Source organism: Lathyrus oleraceus, chromosome 2 (assembly GCF_024323335.1).
Source record: "Lathyrus oleraceus cultivar Zhongwan6 chromosome 2, CAAS_Psat_ZW6_1.0, whole genome shotgun sequence".
NCBI classification, from domain to species: domain Eukaryota; kingdom Viridiplantae; phylum Streptophyta; class Magnoliopsida; order Fabales; family Fabaceae; genus Lathyrus; species Lathyrus oleraceus.
In genome coordinates this window covers 438,074,342-438,094,736 of record NC_066580.1, presented here as the reverse complement: position 1 = coordinate 438,094,736, position 20,395 = coordinate 438,074,342, and positions in this window count along the sequence as shown.

The window sequence follows — 20,395 nt, the reverse complement described above, 5'->3', positions numbered from 1 at the left end:
GAAATGTGAGAATTGTCATCCACAGCGTTAACAGTCTTGTCATGGTTAGGCATAGGAGCCGTGATGATATTAGGAGTCTCCGGAGGATCAAATTCAATTTCCCCAGCGTCGATCATATCCTGAATCTTATTCTTCAACAACCAACAATCGTTTGTATCATGCCCGGGGCTATCGGAGTGATATGCACACCTGGCATTGGGATTATAACGAGGAGAAGTAGTGTTGGGATTTGTAGGAGGATCTCTGAGGGTGATTAAATTCGCCTTTAGCATACCTTGCAGTGCCTGTGCTAAAGTCATATTGATCTTCGTAAACTGTCTTCTGGGCCTGTCCTGTCTGTGTTGGAAGTTTTGAGATGGCGGTGCTGCAATCGTAATTGCTCCAACAGTATGGTCACGATTTTTCTTGTTATGACCCCTCTGGTGGTACACAGCATTTGATTCATTCCTCCCCTGATAGGACTTTTTGGTGCTTGCCGAGGTAGCCGCCTGTATCTTTCCACTTCGAATGCCGCTCTCAACACGTTCACCTGTCAATATAAGTTCAGTGAAACCCGATGAAGAACTTCCCAGTAGATGGCTGTAGAACGGGCCAGTCAGTGTACCCATGAACATGTCTACTAATTCTCGATCAGTCATAGGGGGTTTGACTCTGCCAGCCAAATCTCTCCATTTTTGAGCATATTCTTTGAAGCTTTCTTTAGATCCCATAGCCATATTCTGCAACTGTAGTCGAGTAGGCGCCAATTCAGAATTATACTGGTAGTGCTTGTAGAAAGTTGTCGCTAAATCAGTCCAGGTGCGGATGTTAGTGTTCTCGAGCTGATAATACCACTCTAACTGTGTGCCAGACAGACTCTCTTGGAAGAAATGAATCCATAGCTTCCTATCAGTGGTATACGGCTGAATCTTTCTCACATAAGCTCTCAGATGCATCTGAGGACAAGACGCACCATCATACTTAGTGAAAGCGGGGACCTTGAATTTGCGGGGAATGACCACATCAGAGACCAGACCTAAGCCTTCGAAATCCAGACCGGGCGCCTTCTGACCCTCCATAGCTAGCATGCGTTCTTCCAGCAACTTATACTTATCATCTTTTGGGGAGTACTGTTCATTTTCATAATCTTCGTCGTCGTCCTCAGGGTTGAAGGGGTCACCATTTTCCTCTTCCGAATCATTTTCTGTCTCCTCTTCTTGATCTTTCGGAATTCTAATCTTGACTCCTGCGGCCTGTCCTTTAAGTCTTCTTCCCGGGTTAATGTAGCTCACAACTTTCTTGTCTTTCTTCTGCTCGAGCAAGAGAGCTTTCAGCTCCTCCTGCCCCTTGGATAAATTCAGGATCATCTCCTGGAATTGAGCATTCTGAGCCTGGAGATCTTTGATAGTTTGTTCGAGAGCCATTTTTCTGTTTAGAAGGAAGACCGTGAGAACATTGATCTTTTAGAGTACCTGTTATGCAATGTTATGTTATGCTATGTAATGTATGAAATGTTTTCAAGGACTTTTGGAATTTAACTTTGCGTAAACCACCAAAAGAGGGAAACTTTTATTAATAATTCCTTTAATCAATGTTTATTACAAAACATAAACAAAAAAATACAATGAAAGATCAAGTCTCCCAGGGACGGCTTCTTTTTGGGCAAAGATATGCATTGAGTCTTCGTTTCTCATTAAGCTGGCTGGTGAGCTCTAATACTTTCTTCCTTTCTGCACCGAACTGAGTTTCAAAAGTATCCCTTTCCTCTCTCAACTGGATCCAGGATTTCTTCAATTCTTCAACATTGGTAGGCATATCTGGATAAGGAATGATCTGAGGAGTACCTCCTTCAACTTTTGGTTCGACAATCAGAGGTCCGATTGCAAGATATGGCATGGCAAGCTCACGAGCTCTGGCGCGTACCCATCTGAGATAAGGCTCCATAGGGATAAAGTTTTTCTGTCCTAAAGTACTTCTTTTCACCATGCCCCAAGCTCGTACAAACCTTTGACGGAGACCTTGAGAGTCGTTGTCATAGTCAAACACAGTGCCTTGAATAATTATTTCATGTGGACCATCTCTTCGAGCATAACCAAACTGGCGTAGGGCTAAAGCTGGGTTATAAGTAATACCTCCTCTTATCCCCAGGAGTGGTACGTTAGAGAATTCTCCGCAACGGTCAATGATGATAACATTTTCTTTGGGTTGAGGACACCAATGGATGTCTGAATGAGAGAGCGACATTATCCTTTGAGACCATTTCAAATTTTGCTCATTCTTCAAGACTGATTGAGGAAGGTGCGAAATAAACCACCTAGATAATAAAGGTGCGCAGCACATGAGAGTCCCTTGCCTTTTCATAGTACGAGTGTGAAGGGAATGCAAAATGTCTCCAAGCAAGGTAGGCACAGGGTTATGAGTGAGAAATATCCTAACAACATTCATGTCTATGAATTGATCCGGATTAGGAAATAGCACCAAACCATAGATTAGTAGTGCTAGAACATCTTCGAAAGCATGGACATTCATAATTTTTAGGAATTCTCGGGCCTTATTCATCAGAAATTTGGCAAGTAAACCCTTAACTCCACTTCTTGTTACCCAATTAGTTTCAATATCGGACTTTGTCATGTGTAAAATCGCGGCAACTTCTTCAGATTTCGGAATCTTTTCTAAACCACTAAAAGGTGTTTGATCAAGGATAGGTATCCCAAGCATCCTGGAGAATTCTTCTAATGTGGGTACCAACTGATAATCTGGGAAGGTGAAACAATGATGTTTAGGATCGAAGAACTGGAATAGAACTCTCATCATATCTTCTTTGAAACCGGTGGTAACTAAATTGAGGAGAGAACCATGTTTCTTGATGAACTGAGCATGATCGGGCAGTTCTGACACTAAATCCTTGAGTTGAGGAGAGATCGCTACAAGATTGATCCAGATGGTCTTCCTGGAAGCCATAGCCTGTTTGCAATGCAAAGTTAAATCCCTAAGTCCTTGAAATGGTTAGTACAATGTCATGATGTTATGATGTTATGATGTTATGATGTTATGTAAGTAACAAACAAGCACAAGCAAGTCACACAACAATCATTCCTAGGTTTTAAGGCTTGCATGAGTTCCATAGGTAAATACCCTCCCCACTGAAGTTTGGTTGGTTCAACCTGTCCTAGAATAGTAACCGGGTTCTAAAAGGATCTCCAATCATTGACCTTCCCTTAAGTCCACTTCAGTGCAACACCAAGTGGTAGACCAAAGCCTCCCTAAAGTCCAATCTCAAAGAGTGTAGTATCGAGTCTCAACCAACCCCAGTCGGAACCGAAGTCAGTTATCTCACTACTTTCTAATGGCCAAGATGAGTCAATTAGGGTTCTAAAGGTCTGGTTAATGCTTTGATGACACCACGCAGACGCCAAATTTCTCCTCAAGTAAACATGAGGAACATCAGGACATCCAAAGTGTCACATTAACCGTAGCCATCATTTTAACCATTCCAGTATACGCCAGATAGTCGCGATGATCTCTTGCTACTTACCTAAGGTACACTAGATCCGGGTGTAGGACCTTTCACTCAAGCATAAAATACCCAAGCAATTCCTTAAAAGTAAATCAGACAATTCAAATAAGTGATCTTGGTTTTTTTTTAAGGCAACCTCTCTTTCTAGTCCCTAGCAGAGTCGCCAGTTCTGTCATACGGTGAACTGACTTTATGTGTTTTTGCTTTGGAAAGCAAATGTCGCGGATAGCAAGAGTCGCCACCGACTTTTCTTTTATCCAATAAGGAAAGGCGGAAAAGAACAGGAAAGACCTTGATTAGATTTTGGGTTCGGGAGGTACATTATACAAAGGGAAGGTGTTAGCACCCTTTGTATCCATGGTTATCCATGGGCTCTTAATTGCTTGATCACTTATGTTATTTTTCTTGTCTGAAAAAGTGCTTGTGAACTGCTTAGAAAATGTTTTGAAAAGAGATTTTAACTTTGTAATGATTCTTGTACGAATGTATACAAAGTGTTTATCTCGTTTAATTTTGAAAGTTGTTTAGAAAAATATAACTTGGCAATGATTCTAGTACGAATGTATACCAAGTGGTGATTTTCTAATAGATGTTTTGAAAAGTGTGAGGTGTGAAAAGTATTTTAAAATTGTGAGTCAGCATTTAAGAGTTATACCTACCCAAGGTCTTTATGGGCATTTCCTATCCTTATGAGGGTAAAACTGTCCTTACTATTGAGAAGCAAGTAGTTTTATCCTTTGGATGTAAAAGGGACATCGTAGGGTCATCGATTGGTCATTGAAGGCAACATTTGTAAGGATACCTTAGCATTCGAAGGGACGATCATCATTTAACCGTAGGCTACAACGAAGGGTCATCGAGGGACAAAATCGTATATTCGCAGGCAACAGCCAAGGGACTATGATTTATCTTATAGGGACATGATGATTTAACCGAAGGGTCTTTGCTAAGTGTATCTCCACATTCGCGGGACATGACCGTAATACCGTAAGGCAACAAAGAGAGGGCCAAAATCACATATTCAAAGGCAATATTTTATAATCAATTAGGTAATTAGGATGAATCTCCACATTATAATCAATTAGGTAATTAGGATGAATCTCCACAAGGGTATCCCACAAATAAAGTGGAATACCTAGCAAGCTACCTTTTCCGGGAATATGTGAACCCTTACAAAATTCAGCGAACAGGTCAGAATACCAAATGGGGTGCAATCAAGAGTTGCACCAAACAAAGGAATCACAACAGTAATAGTGTCAGGTAAACAATGCATGGTTAGAATAAAACATGTCAGATGAGCAAGGATCAAAACAGCAAAAAATCAGCGACTGTCATGTTCGCTGCTGCCTCGCCTAGCGAAGGCTTAGCGAGCACTTGCTACATGTTCGCTTAGCAATGTGCTAGCGAACGGCTGCGGGTTCTGAGTTTGATGACAGCACGATTTCAGAAACTCCACACCCTATGGCATCCATTACAGCAATTACATGGTTAAACATTCAAGATATTATTTTGCACATTCATATATACTTAAACCCACATGCAAAGCCTAAGATACGTTTAGAAATTTAATCATAATGTCACATGTAAATTAGGAACATAAAACGGTAGTGGTAACGCAAACCTGTTTGCAATTGAATTGCAATGTTGAATTGGCAGATCACTCTTAGGGTTGGCGTCGGATTGAATTGGGCGGAGGTAACCTTTGTGCAGATGAGTTGCCTTCAGGGTTTCCTTTAGGGTTGCTCTGAATTCTCTTGGTTAGCCTTCAGGGTTTGCTCGGTTGTTTCTGTTAGGGTTTCTGTCCGTATCCTTTCTGTCTGTCCCCTTTTTCTGAATGAGGTCTTGGTATTTATAATAGCTTTTGTGACCTAATGGGCTCAGAATGAAGCCCAAAATTTCTGGTATTCGCAAGCTTCGCTAGGCGAAGGATTTTGCTCGCCTAGCGAGCAAGCCAGTTTAAGTCATTTTCTGGATTTGGCCACCTGTGTGCTGGGTCTTTGTTCCTTTAAGATTAATGTCTTGAAAAATGAGTTGGAGTGCCTTGAAAAATGTCTTGCAATATTAACGGGCAAATTTTGGGGTATGACAGGATCTCCTGTGAGTGGTTGAGATCACCAGGCATTGCTTGCATTGTATATCTTTGCTTTTCTTGTTTTAATCACTAACCAAAAGCACCAAAAATATGTCATCTAACATTTGTTTTGCAGTCTAAGCAACTACAAGTCAATCACTTCAAGGATTTCCTTTGTACAAGAGCTGATGGTATTTTCTTGGTATGAGGACCACATGATCATTATATTGAGCTTATATGAGCTAGAGGTTCATTTTGGAGCAAATTCCCCAAGTGGTTGAGGCTCAAATTCATCAGAACATTTTCAGGTCATCTGAGGACCCATGCAATCAACTGTACAGTCAATTGAAGACTTTGAGTTGGGGGAATTGACCTTAACATCCTCATTCATGTTCAAACAAGGTCTGTTCATCATGTCATACATCTATCTTGAAGATTTTGAAGTCAAATCAAAAGTTTCCAAAAATGGAAAGTGACTTATAATTTCAAGTTTCCAAAAATGGCAAGTTTTTGGTCCACATTCAACTTAACTTTCCAACATCAAAGACGCTTCAAATGGATTTTTGGTCAACATGAAAGTTAAATATCTTTCTCTCCTCTTTTCAAAAAGTCTAAGATCATGATCATCTGATGAATGTTTGAGAAGTTATGATCAAATGATTGCAAAGTGCACATAAATATTTTCATGATCATTGGATTCATTTCTGTTTTAATGTGGATTTTCTATTCTTGATGTCCAATTTTGATCACATTGTTTGCCTTTGCCTTATCTTGATTAATTGATGGCTTTGCTTAATGATTTGGCTTTGGTCCTTTTGAGGCTTTCTTCTTGATTGATTGATTGTGCTTCATATGAAATATTGACTTCTGTTTTGGTCATTTACCTTGCCTTTGACCCTAGTCTTTGTACTAGTGGTTTGTACTCACCAATTGTGTTTGTGTTTCAGGTATTTAGCACTAATGATTAGTGTGGCCTCATCATTTAAGATGCCACTTGCTTTGTTTACTAACCTTTGTTGTGTTGTAGGTCCCTTGATGTGATGAACTCACTTGAGTGATTGCATTTGAGACTTACCTTGTGTATAATTGTTGGATGATTCCTCTGTTGTCTGTTTTGGTTTTCTGAATGTAAATATTAACTGTTTGGCTTTTGTACAGGTACATTAGTCGCTTTTAGCTCTTGCTTGAGCTTTGCTTTGGTTTGTGGTTGGTTTACCACTTAGGTAACCTCTCTTTCTCCATGTAGTCTGGAAGTCCTGTCGCCTTTTTGGCAGGCATTTGGCTGAAGTCCTCCTTATGAGGCCATGATTGTGATTGTTTACCTTTGTCCTAAAGACCTCTAAATGAGGCATGTTACTTGTTAAGTCCTTCTAAGTGAAGAGGCAATTGACAGATAAAAGGGATTAGCAATCAATCCCCCGTTAATCAGTGAGTCTTTCATTATGCTCGCACTACGTGCTGATGCTTTTGAATAAACACCCAAGATCTTGTATAGAGTCAGTCAAGTGGAATAGGGTCCCTCATTCTGGATCCCCACATCTTCTTTGATTCAAGCTCACCCAGGCCAGGGTTAAGAGCATGAGATCTAATCCTCATTTCCCTTTCATCAGCTTCACCCTAACTCTCAATGTTAGTGGTTAAGTGCTTCAGAACACCCTACAGTTTTGGCTTGTTTGTCGAGGTTGATATGACCCCTTGACTAAAGCCTAACCACTTGTCTAAGCCTCTTATTTGCATATAGAGTGTGATGCTTGATTGATTGTTTGCTTATTTGTGAATCTTTCATGTGTTTGCTTTTCATGCATGTTTGTTTGTTTGAGGAGTCATATGTAAGACCATTTATTGGCTATCTGTTTCCTGTTTGTTTTGTGGAGCTAGATGTAAGACCATTGATTGGCTATCTGTTTCCTGTTTTATTTTGTGGATTTAGATGTAAGACCATTGATTGGCTTTCTGTTTCCTGTTTGTTTTTGGAGTTGGGTGTAAGACCATTGATTGGCACTCCGTTTCCAGTTTTGTTGTTCTCTTATGAGACTAGCTTATTGCTTTTACCTTGTGTTGCCTAAATCCAAAGGAACTTACTTGGATCATCTCTATGATCTTGAGAAAGGAATTCCTATTTGTGGTTGCATCCATTAACCCTCATCCTTTTGTTAACCTTTCTCCATCCTTAACCCAAACCAGAAAAATATTGTGCAAACATTTGACTTGTTTTCAACATTAGAAACCTAGGCCTTATGCCTTTGATTTTCAAACTTTCTTTTCATAATACTCATTTTGAATTGAACTTTAAGTCAATTTTGACTATCTTTGTGAATACTTCTAATTGGTTAATTCAACCCACTCAATTGCTTTTTGTGGCCCTTGCTCACTTCTTAATCAAATTTTCATGCATTAGCCATAGATCTGAATTATCTTAGTGGTTGATGTAAATCTCACATTTTGTCCTTAGTGATTGAATTGTAAGACTTCCATGCTTATTATAGGGCATAATCCCTCACTAGCATGTCGAAGCTATTCTCACATGGTAGACTTGTGGTTGTTCAAGTCGAGTTTTCTCCCTTTGATAATGAAAGACCTTAAGGCTTTTGTTTAAAATCAATCCACTCATCTGTTTTGAAATTTGTTACCCGAACTACGGGGTTTTGATCCTTATCTTTCATGAGAAGGTACGTAGGCAATGGGTTCATCCATCCAAACACAAAAATATAAATAAACTTGTATATTCTTTTCTCATCTCTTCAATCATGTTTGCACAAAATATTTTCATAAACAATAACCTTTGCAACAAGTTGTGAAAAGGGCTCCCTAGGAGTACCTAGGATGTTGTGGGTGCCTAACACCTTCCCATGACATAACCAACCCCCTTACCCAGATCTCTGACCCTCTTTTGCTAGTTTTGTTTGTAAAACTTTATAGGTTTTTGTTCGCTTTCTAACCATTCCTTTGGATAAATAGAAGTGCGGTGGCGACTCGACTTTGTATGATTTACCTTGGATTTAGTTAATATCTCCAATGGTAACGAATACACCGCTACACATATGTCACAACATCAGAAGGGAAGACATCAGAAAGGGAAACATCAAAGATGGAAATGCCATTACTGTGGAAAATTTGGCCACCTGAAGCCCTTCTGCTATAAGCTGTATGGTTATCCTAGCCCTGTTCATCATCAGACTCAATATCAACCAAGACCCAAACATCACAGGCCTATCAACAAGAAGCAATGGGTTCCTAAGACAAATGTTACAAGTCTAATAGCTCACACTTCCTTCAGAGTTTCAGCCAAAGAAGATTGGTATTTTGACAGTGGTTGTTCCAGACACATGACTGGAAACAAAAACCTGCTAACTGACCTTCATCCCCATGTCACAAGTTATGTTACCTTTGGTGATGGAGCAAAGGGTGAAATCAAGGGAATTGGTAAACTGGGTTGCCCTGGAGTTCCTGACCTTGATAATGTCCTACTTGTTAAGGGATTAACAACTAATCTAATAAGCATCAGTCAACTGTGTGATCAAGGTCTGAATGTAAACTGAATGTCTGATTACTAACAAGGAAAATGAAATGATCATGAAAGGAGTTAGGTCTAAAGACAACTACTACATGTGGAGTTCTCAAGAAACTGGTTACTCTTCAATGTGTACCTTGGCCAAATAGGAAGAAGTGAAGATATGAAGATGATCATATCTGTTGAAGCTGTTAGAGGAATTGCCAACTTGAAAATTGATGAAGGAAAAATCTGTGGAGAATGTCAGATTGGAAAACAGACAAGGATGTCACACCAGAAGCTCATACATGACACCACTACCAAAGTCTTGGAACTCCTCCATATGGATTTGATGGGACCCATGCAAGTAGAAAGCCTTGGTGGGAAGAAGTATGCATATGTGGTGGTGGACGACTTCTCCAGATACACCTGGATCAATTTTATAAGAGAAAAATCTGATGTTTTTGAAGTCTTCAAGGAGCTTTGTCTAAAACTTCAAAGAGAAAAGGAAAGTCATGTTATCAAAATTAGAAGTGATCATGGGAAGGAATTTGAGAATAGTAAATTTACTGAATTTTGTTCTTCAAAAGGAATTCATCATGAGTTCTCATCTCCCATTACTCCCAAACAAAATGGTGTGGTGGAAAGAAAAAATATAACTCTTCAAGAATCAGCCAGAGCTATGATTCATGCTAAGAAATTACCCTACCATTTTTGGGCTGAAGCCATGAACACAACCTGCTATGTTCACAACAGAGTGACATTGAAGAAAGAAACTCCTACGACCCTATATGAGGTTTGGAAAGGAAGAAGACCTACAGTCAAATACTTCCATGTATTTGGTAGTAAATGCTATATCTTGACTGATCGTGAACAAAGAAGGAAGTTGGATCCCAAAAGTGATGAGGGAATATTTCTGGGCTACTCAACAAACAGCAGAGCTTACAGGGTCTTTAATTCCAGAACTAATGTATTGATGGAATCTATTAATGTTGTGGTTGATGACCAACAGACTGATGTCACAGACGATGTCGAGACATCTCTGAATGATTCCCCAGCTGACTTCTCAGACAAAAATGAGGGAAGTGAACCTCCTTAAGCTGAACCTGAAGATGACAAAATCAACAAGGGACCCTTCATCAGAGTTCAAAAGGATCATCCCAAAGATCTCATTATAGGAGATCCAAATAAAGGGGTCACCATTAGAGCAAGGGAAGTGATCTCACATGGCTGCTGTAACACCCTTCTAAAATACCCCAATAATTTAATTAAATATCAAAATATAACATCAGAGTAATTATGCCCATTAAGGGTGTCACACAATCTTCCACACTTTTCAACAATATAACGGTCATGCTCTTTTATTAATTTCAAACTTAAACAATTGCATAAAACACAGCGGATATAATTTCATCAATCATGTAAAACATTACATGGAAAATGGTTCTCAACCAACAATAAAACATTCGAAACAAGTTAAGACAACCCATCCCGATGTTACATCTATCAGAGCACGACCCACTACGGAGACTACACTAGACTCCAATAATTAGCTTCTACTCAACTCATTTCTCGTTACCTGAAAAATAGTTGTAAGGGTGAGTTCCTCAATCAATATAATGAGTATTATAAAATATCATGTTATGTTAAGTGATTCAACACACTTCATCACCCTAATCAAAACACACATTCAGGAACAGCATATTAATTCAACATCATACTCAATAACAACACAACAATACCAACACAATTACACGTGTAATATTGGAATACATCCATTCATATTACACGCCATACATAATATATGCAATGAGACTCCACACATGCGGTACCGACTATTCTTGAACATATAGTTCAAGTTCACCGATCAATCCAGATACGGCTACTAAGCTCACTAGTCCCACTCATTTGAGACCTAGTGACTCACTCACTAATTCCTCACTATGGGAATTAGCTACAGCCCCAAAGGCTAGACTATGCACACTAATCACCTAGCATGCCAACATCAACAACAAATCCACAATGATTTACTCACTAATTCCTCACTATGGGAATTAGCTACAGCCCCACAGGCTATGCTATGCACGCTAATCATCTAGCAATGCAACATCAACAACAATCCACAATGGACACATGTTCACACTCTAAGCCATACAATAGCCCATTCACAAATACAGGCATAATATATACATTCACAGCATTATGCATTTCACCATACATCATCAACACATGTATCAACACATCATATCATGTCAATAATTAAACACAGTATTAGCACACTCTACTAATACCTATACTGCTCAAAACAACGGGAAATGATCCCTACTACGTCATACATCAGCTAAGTTACATCACTCAGCCTAAACAACTAAAAACTACACGACAGCAGTTCAGAAAACCACAAGTCTGCCCATACGCGTATTGCCTATGCCCATACGCGTATGGCGCATTTCCTCGCCCAACCCATACGCGTATCGCCCACGCCCATACGCGTATGCTACGCGTACCACATCCTCGTACGCGTACCAACAGAGACACTTTCACGTTCAAAACCTCATCCTTTCCACTCATACGCGTATAACATACACCATACGCGTACCACTCCAGGGATACGCGTATCACACGCGTATGGCGCGTACCAGCGCCAAAACCCCCATTTTCAAGCCATCCCATACGCGTATTGCCTAGTGCCATACGCGTATGACCAGAATCCAGTTTTCCAGATCTGCTATGGGTTTTCTCTGCTACGAGATCCTTCAGATCCAACCTCTCATAGTCCAATTTTTCATACACGTTCGTTCGTTTTATCAATTACAACTCAGATACATTCAACTTCTCAAATCGCTAACCTTACTACATCTAATTCCTACAATTTCATCAATTATCATCCAATTTCGTTCATCAATATTTCACAAATTCATCACATATCATTTCAATCAGAGTCAAATTCAGAGGTTCATCACTACCCATTACATGCTATCCCATAAGACCCATCAAACGATGATAAACCCCCCTTACCTGAGTTAATCCGGCAGTCTCTGAGCTCCAAGCTTTCCCTTCCTTCAACCTTCGTTCTTTTGCTTTTTGCCCTTTCTGCCTCTTTTCCCCTTTTCACGTGAAATTAACCTTTTTACCAAAAAATGGGATTTTTTCTAAATTCCAACTTATATATATTTTCCGAATAATAATAATAATCCAAAAATAATAATAATAAAATTTCCAATTATTTAATTAAATTAATAAATAAATTATTAACTCAATTTAAATAATTATTTTATTATTATCGGGGTGTTACAACTCTCCCCCACTAAAAGAGTTTTCGTCCTCGAAAACATACCTCAAGCGAACAACTCCGGATAAGACTCCTTCATCTGACTCTCAAGTTCCCAAGTCACATTGCCACCTGCTGGTCCTCCCCAAACTACCTTCACCAAGGCAATCTCTTTACCCCGCAACTGCTTCAACTCTCGATCCTCGATCCTCATAGGTGATGTTTCAACAGTCAGGTTATCTCTCACCTGTACATCATCTACTTGGACTACATGCGACGGATCATGAATGTACCTCCTCAACTGAGACACATGAAAAACCTCATGCAAATTCGCAAGCGACGGCGGTAAAGCGATACGATAGGCTACCTCTCCTATCCTCTCCAAAATCTGATAAGGACCAATAAATCGAGGTGTCAACTTCTTTGACTTCAAAGCTCGACCAACACCAGTTATCAGAGTAACACGAAGAAACACATGATCTCCCTCTTGGAACTCAAGTGACTTCCTCCTCTTGTCGTGATAACTCTTCTGACGACTCTGAGCAATTCTCATCTTCTCCTGAATCATCTTAATCTTTTCTGTAGTCTGTTGAACAATCTCCGGTCCAACCACAGCACTCTCACCGGACTCATACCAACATAACGGTGTCCGACATCTCCTACCATACAAAGCTTCAAACGGTGCCATACCAATGCTCGAATGAAAACTATTGTTGTAGGTAAACTCAATCAAAGGCAAATAACAATCCCAAGCACCTCCCTTCTCCAAAACACAAGCTCTCAGAAGATCCTCTAATGACTGGATCGTCCTCTCAGTCTGACCATCAGTCTGCGGATGATATGCAGAACTCAATCTCAGCTTAGTTCCCAAAGCCTTCTGCAAACCTTCCCAAAACTTCGATGTAAATCTAGGATCTCTGTCCGAAACAATACTCGACGAAATACCATGCAAACTTACAATCTTCTCAATATACAACTCGGCTAATCTCTCTAACGGATAATCCATTCTGATCGGAATGAAATGGGCCGACTTCGTCAATCTATCCACAATCACCCAAATAGCTTCAAAATTCTTACTTGTCCTCGGTAAACCCGAAACAAAATCCATACTGATACTATCCCACTTCCACTCTGGAATAGCCAACGGTTGCATTAGCCCAGACGGCTTCTGATGCTCAATCTTCGACTTCTGACAAGTCAAACAGGAATAAACAAAACTCGCAATTTCTCTTTTCATTCCCGGCCACCAAAATAGCTTTTTCAAATCATGATACATCTTCGTAGCTCCAGGATGAATACTTAAGCCACTACGATGTCCTTCCTCCAGAATACTCTTCTTAAGTTCGGTAACATCCGGAATACACACCCGATTACCAAATTTCAAAACACCATTCTCATCAACTCTGAATTCACCACCTTGACCTTGATTCACTAAAGTCAACTTATTAACCAAAAGCATATCGGATTTCTGACCCTCTCTGATCTCATCCAAAATATTACTCGTCAACTTCAACATTCCCAATTTAACACTATTGTGAGTACTCTCACACACCAAACTCAAATCTCTAAACTGCTCAATTAAATCCAACTCTTTAACCATTAACATAGACATATGCAATGATTTCCGACTCAATGCATCAGCTACTACGTTTGCTTTACCCGGATGGTAATTCAAACCAAAGTCATAATCCTTCAGAAATTCTAACCATCTCCTCTGTCTCATATTCAGCTCTTTCTGATCAAACAAATACTTTAAACTTTTATGGTCACTGAAAACCTCAAATCTCGATCCGTACAAATAATGCCTCCATAGCTTCAGAACAAATACTACAGCTGCCAACTCTAAATCATGTGTCGGATAGTTCCTTTCATGAACCCTCAGCTGTCTCGAAGCATAAGCTATAACCTGCTTATTCTGCATCAACACACCACCCAAACCCAACAATGAAGCATCACAATAAACCTCAAATAGTTCCGATGGACTCGGTAATATCAGAATAGGAGCAGTAGTTAACCTTCTTTTTAACTCTTGGAAACCTTCTTCACAATTCGAATCCCAAACAAACGCTTACCCCTTTCTAGTCAGCATCGTCAACGGTAACGCCAACTTAGAAAATCCCTCAATGAACTTCCTATAATAACCAGCCAAACCAAGAAAACTTCGAATCTCAGCAACAGACTTCGGAGCTTCCCACTTAGACACCGCTTCTATCTTAGAAGGATCAACAGCAACACCGCCTCTTGAAATCACATGACCAAGAAAACTAACTTCTTCTAACCAAAATTCACACTTAGACAGTTTAGCAAATAACTTATTTTCTCGGAGAACTTCTAAAACCACTCTCAAATGCTCAGCATGCTCTTCTTCAGATTTCGAATACACCAAAATGTCATCAATAAACACCACAACAAACTGATCTAGATACGGATGGAAAATCCTATTCATATACTCCATAAATACACCAGGCGCATTAGTCACACCAAAAGGCATTACAGAATACTCATAATGTCCATACTTTGTTCTGAAAGCAGTCTTCTGAATATCCTCAGTTCTCACACGTATCTGATGATACCCAGATCTCAAATCTATCTTGCTGAACACACTCGCACCAACCAACTGATCCATCAAATCATCAATCCTCGGCAAAGGATACCGATTCTTGATCGTCACTTTATTCAGTTGCCTGTAGTCCACACACAACCTCATAGTACCTTCTTTCTTCTTAACCAATAACACTGGTGCACCCCACGGTGACACACTCAGACGAATAAATTTCTTATCCAACAGATCTTCCAGCTGACTCTTCAATTCAGCTAACTCAACAGCAGACATACGATATGGAGCCATCGATATCGGTCTAGTACCAGGTACCAAATCAATCGAGAACTCAACTTCACGCTCTGGCGGCAATTCATTCACCTCTTCCGGAAACACATCAGGAAAATCACACACCACCGCTAGATCACCAATCACCAGTTTATCTTTAGCTTCCATAGTTGCTAACAGCATAAACAACTCTGCCCCATCTACTACTGCCTCATTCACCTGCCTTGCAGATAGAAACAAATTCTTTCCTTCCTCAATCTCAGGAAAAATCACAGTCTTATCAAAACAGTTGATATAGACTCGGTTAAACACCAACCAGTTCATACCCAGGATAACATCAACCTGTACTAGTGGAAGACACACAAGATCCATTCCAAAGTCTCTACCAAAAATACTCAAAGAACAATTCAAACAAACCGAAGTAGTAGTCACTGAACCCTTCGCAGGAGTATCAATTACCATACTACCACGCATCTCAGATATCTCTAACTTAACTTTCACAGCACAATCCAAAGATATAAAGGAATGAGTAGCACCGGTGTCAATAATAGCTACAAGAGGAAAGCCATTAATATAACACGTACCTCGGATCAAACGATCATCTGCAGAAGTCTCAGAACCTGATAAAGCAAAGACCTTGCCTCCTGACTGATTCTCTTTCTTCGGCTTAGGACACTGTGGACTAATATGACCCAACTCTCCACAGTTGAAACAAGTCACAGTCTTCAACCGGCAGTCTGCAGGCAAGTGACCACCTTTTCCACACTTGAAACATTTCTTCTCATTACTGGTACACTCATGGATACGATGCCCAGCCTGACCACATCTATAACACTTAGCAGGAGCACTAGAGTCTCCCCCACTAGGCCTCTTCATCCCACTCTGTCTCTGAAAACCTTTGCCAGCTGCATACGGTTTTCCACGATCATTCTGATTCTTGCCTTTCCTATCAACCCTTTGTTGATAGCTCTCTGCTCTGGCTTTGGAATCCTGTTCGAAAATCCTGCAACAGTCAACTAAGTCAGAAAACACTCTGATCCGCTGATATCCAATAGCCTGTTTGATCTCGGGACGCAGCCCGTTCTCAAACTTCACACACTTCGAAAATTCTCCAGCAGCCTCACTATAGGGAGTGTAATACTTCGACAGCTCTGTGAACTTAGCAGCATACTCTGTAACAGACTTGTTACCCTGCTTCAATTCCAAGAACTCTATTTCTTTCTTTCCTCTGACATCCTCTGGAAAGTACTTCCTTAGAAATCTCTCTCTGAACACAGCCCAAGTGATTTCAGCATTCCCAGCAGATTCCAACTCAGTGCGGGTAGCAACCCACCAATCATCAGCTTCTTCTGACAGCATATGCGTACCGAACCTGACCTTCTGGTTATCGGCACACTCAGTCACTCGGAAGATCCTCTCAATCTCCTTCAACCACTTCTGAGCACCATCTGGATCGTATGCTCCCTTGAACATTGGAGGATTGTTCTTCTGGAACTCACTCAGTTGACGAGCAGTTCCCATTCCCACAACATTCGGATTTCCTCCAAGTACTCCAGCTAGCATACCCAGAGCCTCAGCAATTGCAGCATCGTCTCTACCTCTTCCAGCCATCTCTATTCTGAAACCCAAACAACTAAAACAATGAGTACCGATAGGTTACACAACACCTATACCGTACAGGGGAAACAGAATAATTACGACTCGACTCGACCGACTATGCTCTGATACCACTAATGTAACACCCTTCTAAAATACCCCAATAATTTAATTAAATATCAAAATATAACATCAGAGTAATTATGCCCATTAAGGGTGTCACACAATCTTCCACACTTTTCAACAATATAACGGTCATGCTCTTTTATTAATTTCAAACTTAAACAATTGCATAAAACACAGCGGATATAATTTCATCAATCATGTAAAACATTACATGGAAAATGGTTCTCAACCAACAATAAAACATTCGAAACAAGTTAAGACAACCCATCCCGATGTTACATCTATCAGAGCACGACCCACTACGGAGACTACACTAGACTCCAATAATTAGCTTCTACTCAACTCATTTCTCGTTACCTGAAAAATAGTTGTAAGGGTGAGTTCCTCAATCAATATAATGAGTATTATAAAATATCATGTTATGTTAAGTGATTCAACACACTTCATCACCCTAATCAAAACACACATTCAGGAACAGCATATTAATTCAACATCATACTCAATAACAACACAACAATACCAACACAATTACACGTGTAATATTGGAATACATCCATTCATATTACACGCCATACATAATATATGCAATGAGACTCCACACATGCGGTACCGACTATTCTTGAACATATAGTTCAAGCTCACCGATCAATCCAGATACGGCTACTAAGCTCACTAGTCCCACTCATTTGAGACCTAGTGACTCACTCACTAATTCCTCACTATGGGAATTAGCTACAGCCCCAAAGGCTAGACTATGCACACTAATCACCTAGCATGCCAACATCAACAACAAATCCACAATGATTTACTCACTAATTCCTCACTATGGGAATTAGCTACAGCCCCACAGGCTATGCTATGCACGCTAATCATCTAGCAATGCAACATCAACAACAATCCACAATGGACACATGTTCACACTCTAAGCCATACAATAGCCCATTCACAAATACAGGCATAATATATACATTCACAGCATTATGCATTTCACCATACATCATCAACACATGTATCAACACATCATATCATGTCAATAATTAAACACAATATTAGCACACTCTACTAATACCTATACTGCTCAAAACAACGGGAAATGATCCCTACTACGTCATACATTAGCTAAGTTACATCACTCAGCCTAAACAACTAAAAACTACACGACAGCAGTTCAGAAAACCACAAGTCTGCCCATACGCGTATTGCCTATGCCCATACGCGTATGGCGCATTTCCTCGCCCAACCCATACGCGTATCGCCCACGCCCATACGCGTATGCTACGCGTACCACATCCTCGTACGCGTACCAACAGAGACGCTTTCACGTTCAAAACCTCATCCTTTCCACTCATACGCGTATAGCATACACCATACGCGTACCACTCCAGGGATACGCGTATCACACGCGTATGGCGCGTACCAGCGCCAAAACCCCCATTTTCAAGCCATCCCATACGCGTATTGCCTAGTGCCATACGCGTATGACCAGAATCCAGTTTTCCAGATCTGCTATGGGTTTTCTCTGCTACGAGATCCTTCAGATCCAACCTCTCATAGTCCAATTTTTCATACACGTTCGTTCGTTTTATCAATTACAACTCAGATACATTCAACTTCTCAAATCGCTAACCTTACTACATCTAATTCCTACAATTTCATCAATTATCATCCAATTTCGTTCATCAATATTTCACAAATTCATCACATATCATTTCAATCAGAGTCAAATTCAGAGGTTCATCACTACCCATTACATGCTATCCCATAAGACCCATCAAACGATGATAAACCCCCCTTACCTGAGTTAATCCGGCAGTCTCTGAGCTCCAAGCTTTCCCTTCCTTCAACCTTCGTTCTTTTGCTTTTTGCCCTTTCTGCCTCTTTTCCCCTTTTCACGTGAAATTAACCTTTTTACCAAAAAATGGGATTTTTTCTAAATTCCAACTTATATATATTTTCCGAATAATAATAATAATCCAAAAATAATAATAATAAAATTTCCAATTATTTAATTAAATTAATAAATAAATTATTAACTCAATTTAAATAATTATTTTATTATTATCGGGGTGTTACAGCTGCTTTGTGTCATAGATTGAACCTAGGAATGTCAAGGAAGCCTTGACTGATGAGTTCTGGATCAATGCCATGCAGGAGGAGTTAGGTCAATTAAAGAGGAATGAAGTATGAGAATTGGTTCCTAGACCTGAAGGAGTAAATGTCATAGGTACAAAGTGGGTATATAAGAACAAATCTGATGAACAAGGGGTTGTTACTAAAAACAAAGCAAGATTAGTAGCACAAGGATATACTCAAGTTGAAGGAGTGGACTTTGATGAAACATTTACTCTTGTAGCTCGCCTTGAGTCCATTAGATTATTGCTTGGAGTGGCATGCATTCTGAAATTCAAACTGTTCCAAATGGATGTAAAAAGTGCCTTCTTGAATGGCTATTTAAATGAGGAAGTATATGTTGAATAACCTAAAGGATTCACAGATCCAAATCTTCCAAAGTATGTGTACAGATTGAAGAAAGCTCTCTATGGGTTGAAGCAAACTCCCAGGGCTTGGTATGAGAGACTCACAGTGTTCCTCACTAACAATGGATACAGGAAAGGAGGTATTGACAAAACTCTATTTGTTAAGAATGAAGAAGGGAAGCTCATGGTGGCACAAATATATGTAGATGACATTGTGTTTGGTGGGATGTCAGATCAGATGGTTGAACATTTTGTTAGACAAATGCAGTCTGAGTTTGAGATGAGCCTTGTTGGAGAACTGACCTACTTCCTTGGACTATAAGTCAAGCAGATGGAAGATTCTATCTTTCTATCTCAAAGCAAGTATGCCAAGAACATCGTTAAGAAGTTTGGCATGGAGAATGCAAGTCATAAAAGGATACTTGCTCCTACACATGTGAAAATCTCCAAAGATGAAAATGGTGTCAGTGTAGATTAAAGTCTATACAGAAGCATGATAGGTAGTCTACTATATCTCACAGCAAGCAGACCTGACATTGCATTTGCTGTAGGTGTTTGTGCTAGATATCAAGCTGAACCAAAAGTCAGTCACATAAACCAAGTAAAGAGAATACTGAAATATGTCAATGGCACCAATGACTATGGGATGTTATATACTCATGGATCTGGATCTATGCTGACTGGTTACTGTGATGCTGACTGGGCTGGAAGTGCTGATGATAGGAAAAGTACATCAGGAGGATGTTTCTCTTTGGGAAACAATTTGATATCATGGTTTAGCAAGAAACAAAATTGTGTATCTCTATCCACTGCTGAAGCTGAATACATAGCAGCTGGGAGTAGTTGTTCTCAACTGGTTTGGATGAAACAAATGTTGACTGAATACAATGTCACACAAGAAGTCATGACATTGTACTATGACAACCTGAGTGCTACAAATATTTCCAAAAATCCTATTCAGCACAGCAGGACAAAGCACATTGATATTCGTCATCACTTCATTAGAGAACTTGTGGAAGAAAAGATCATAGCACTGGAGCA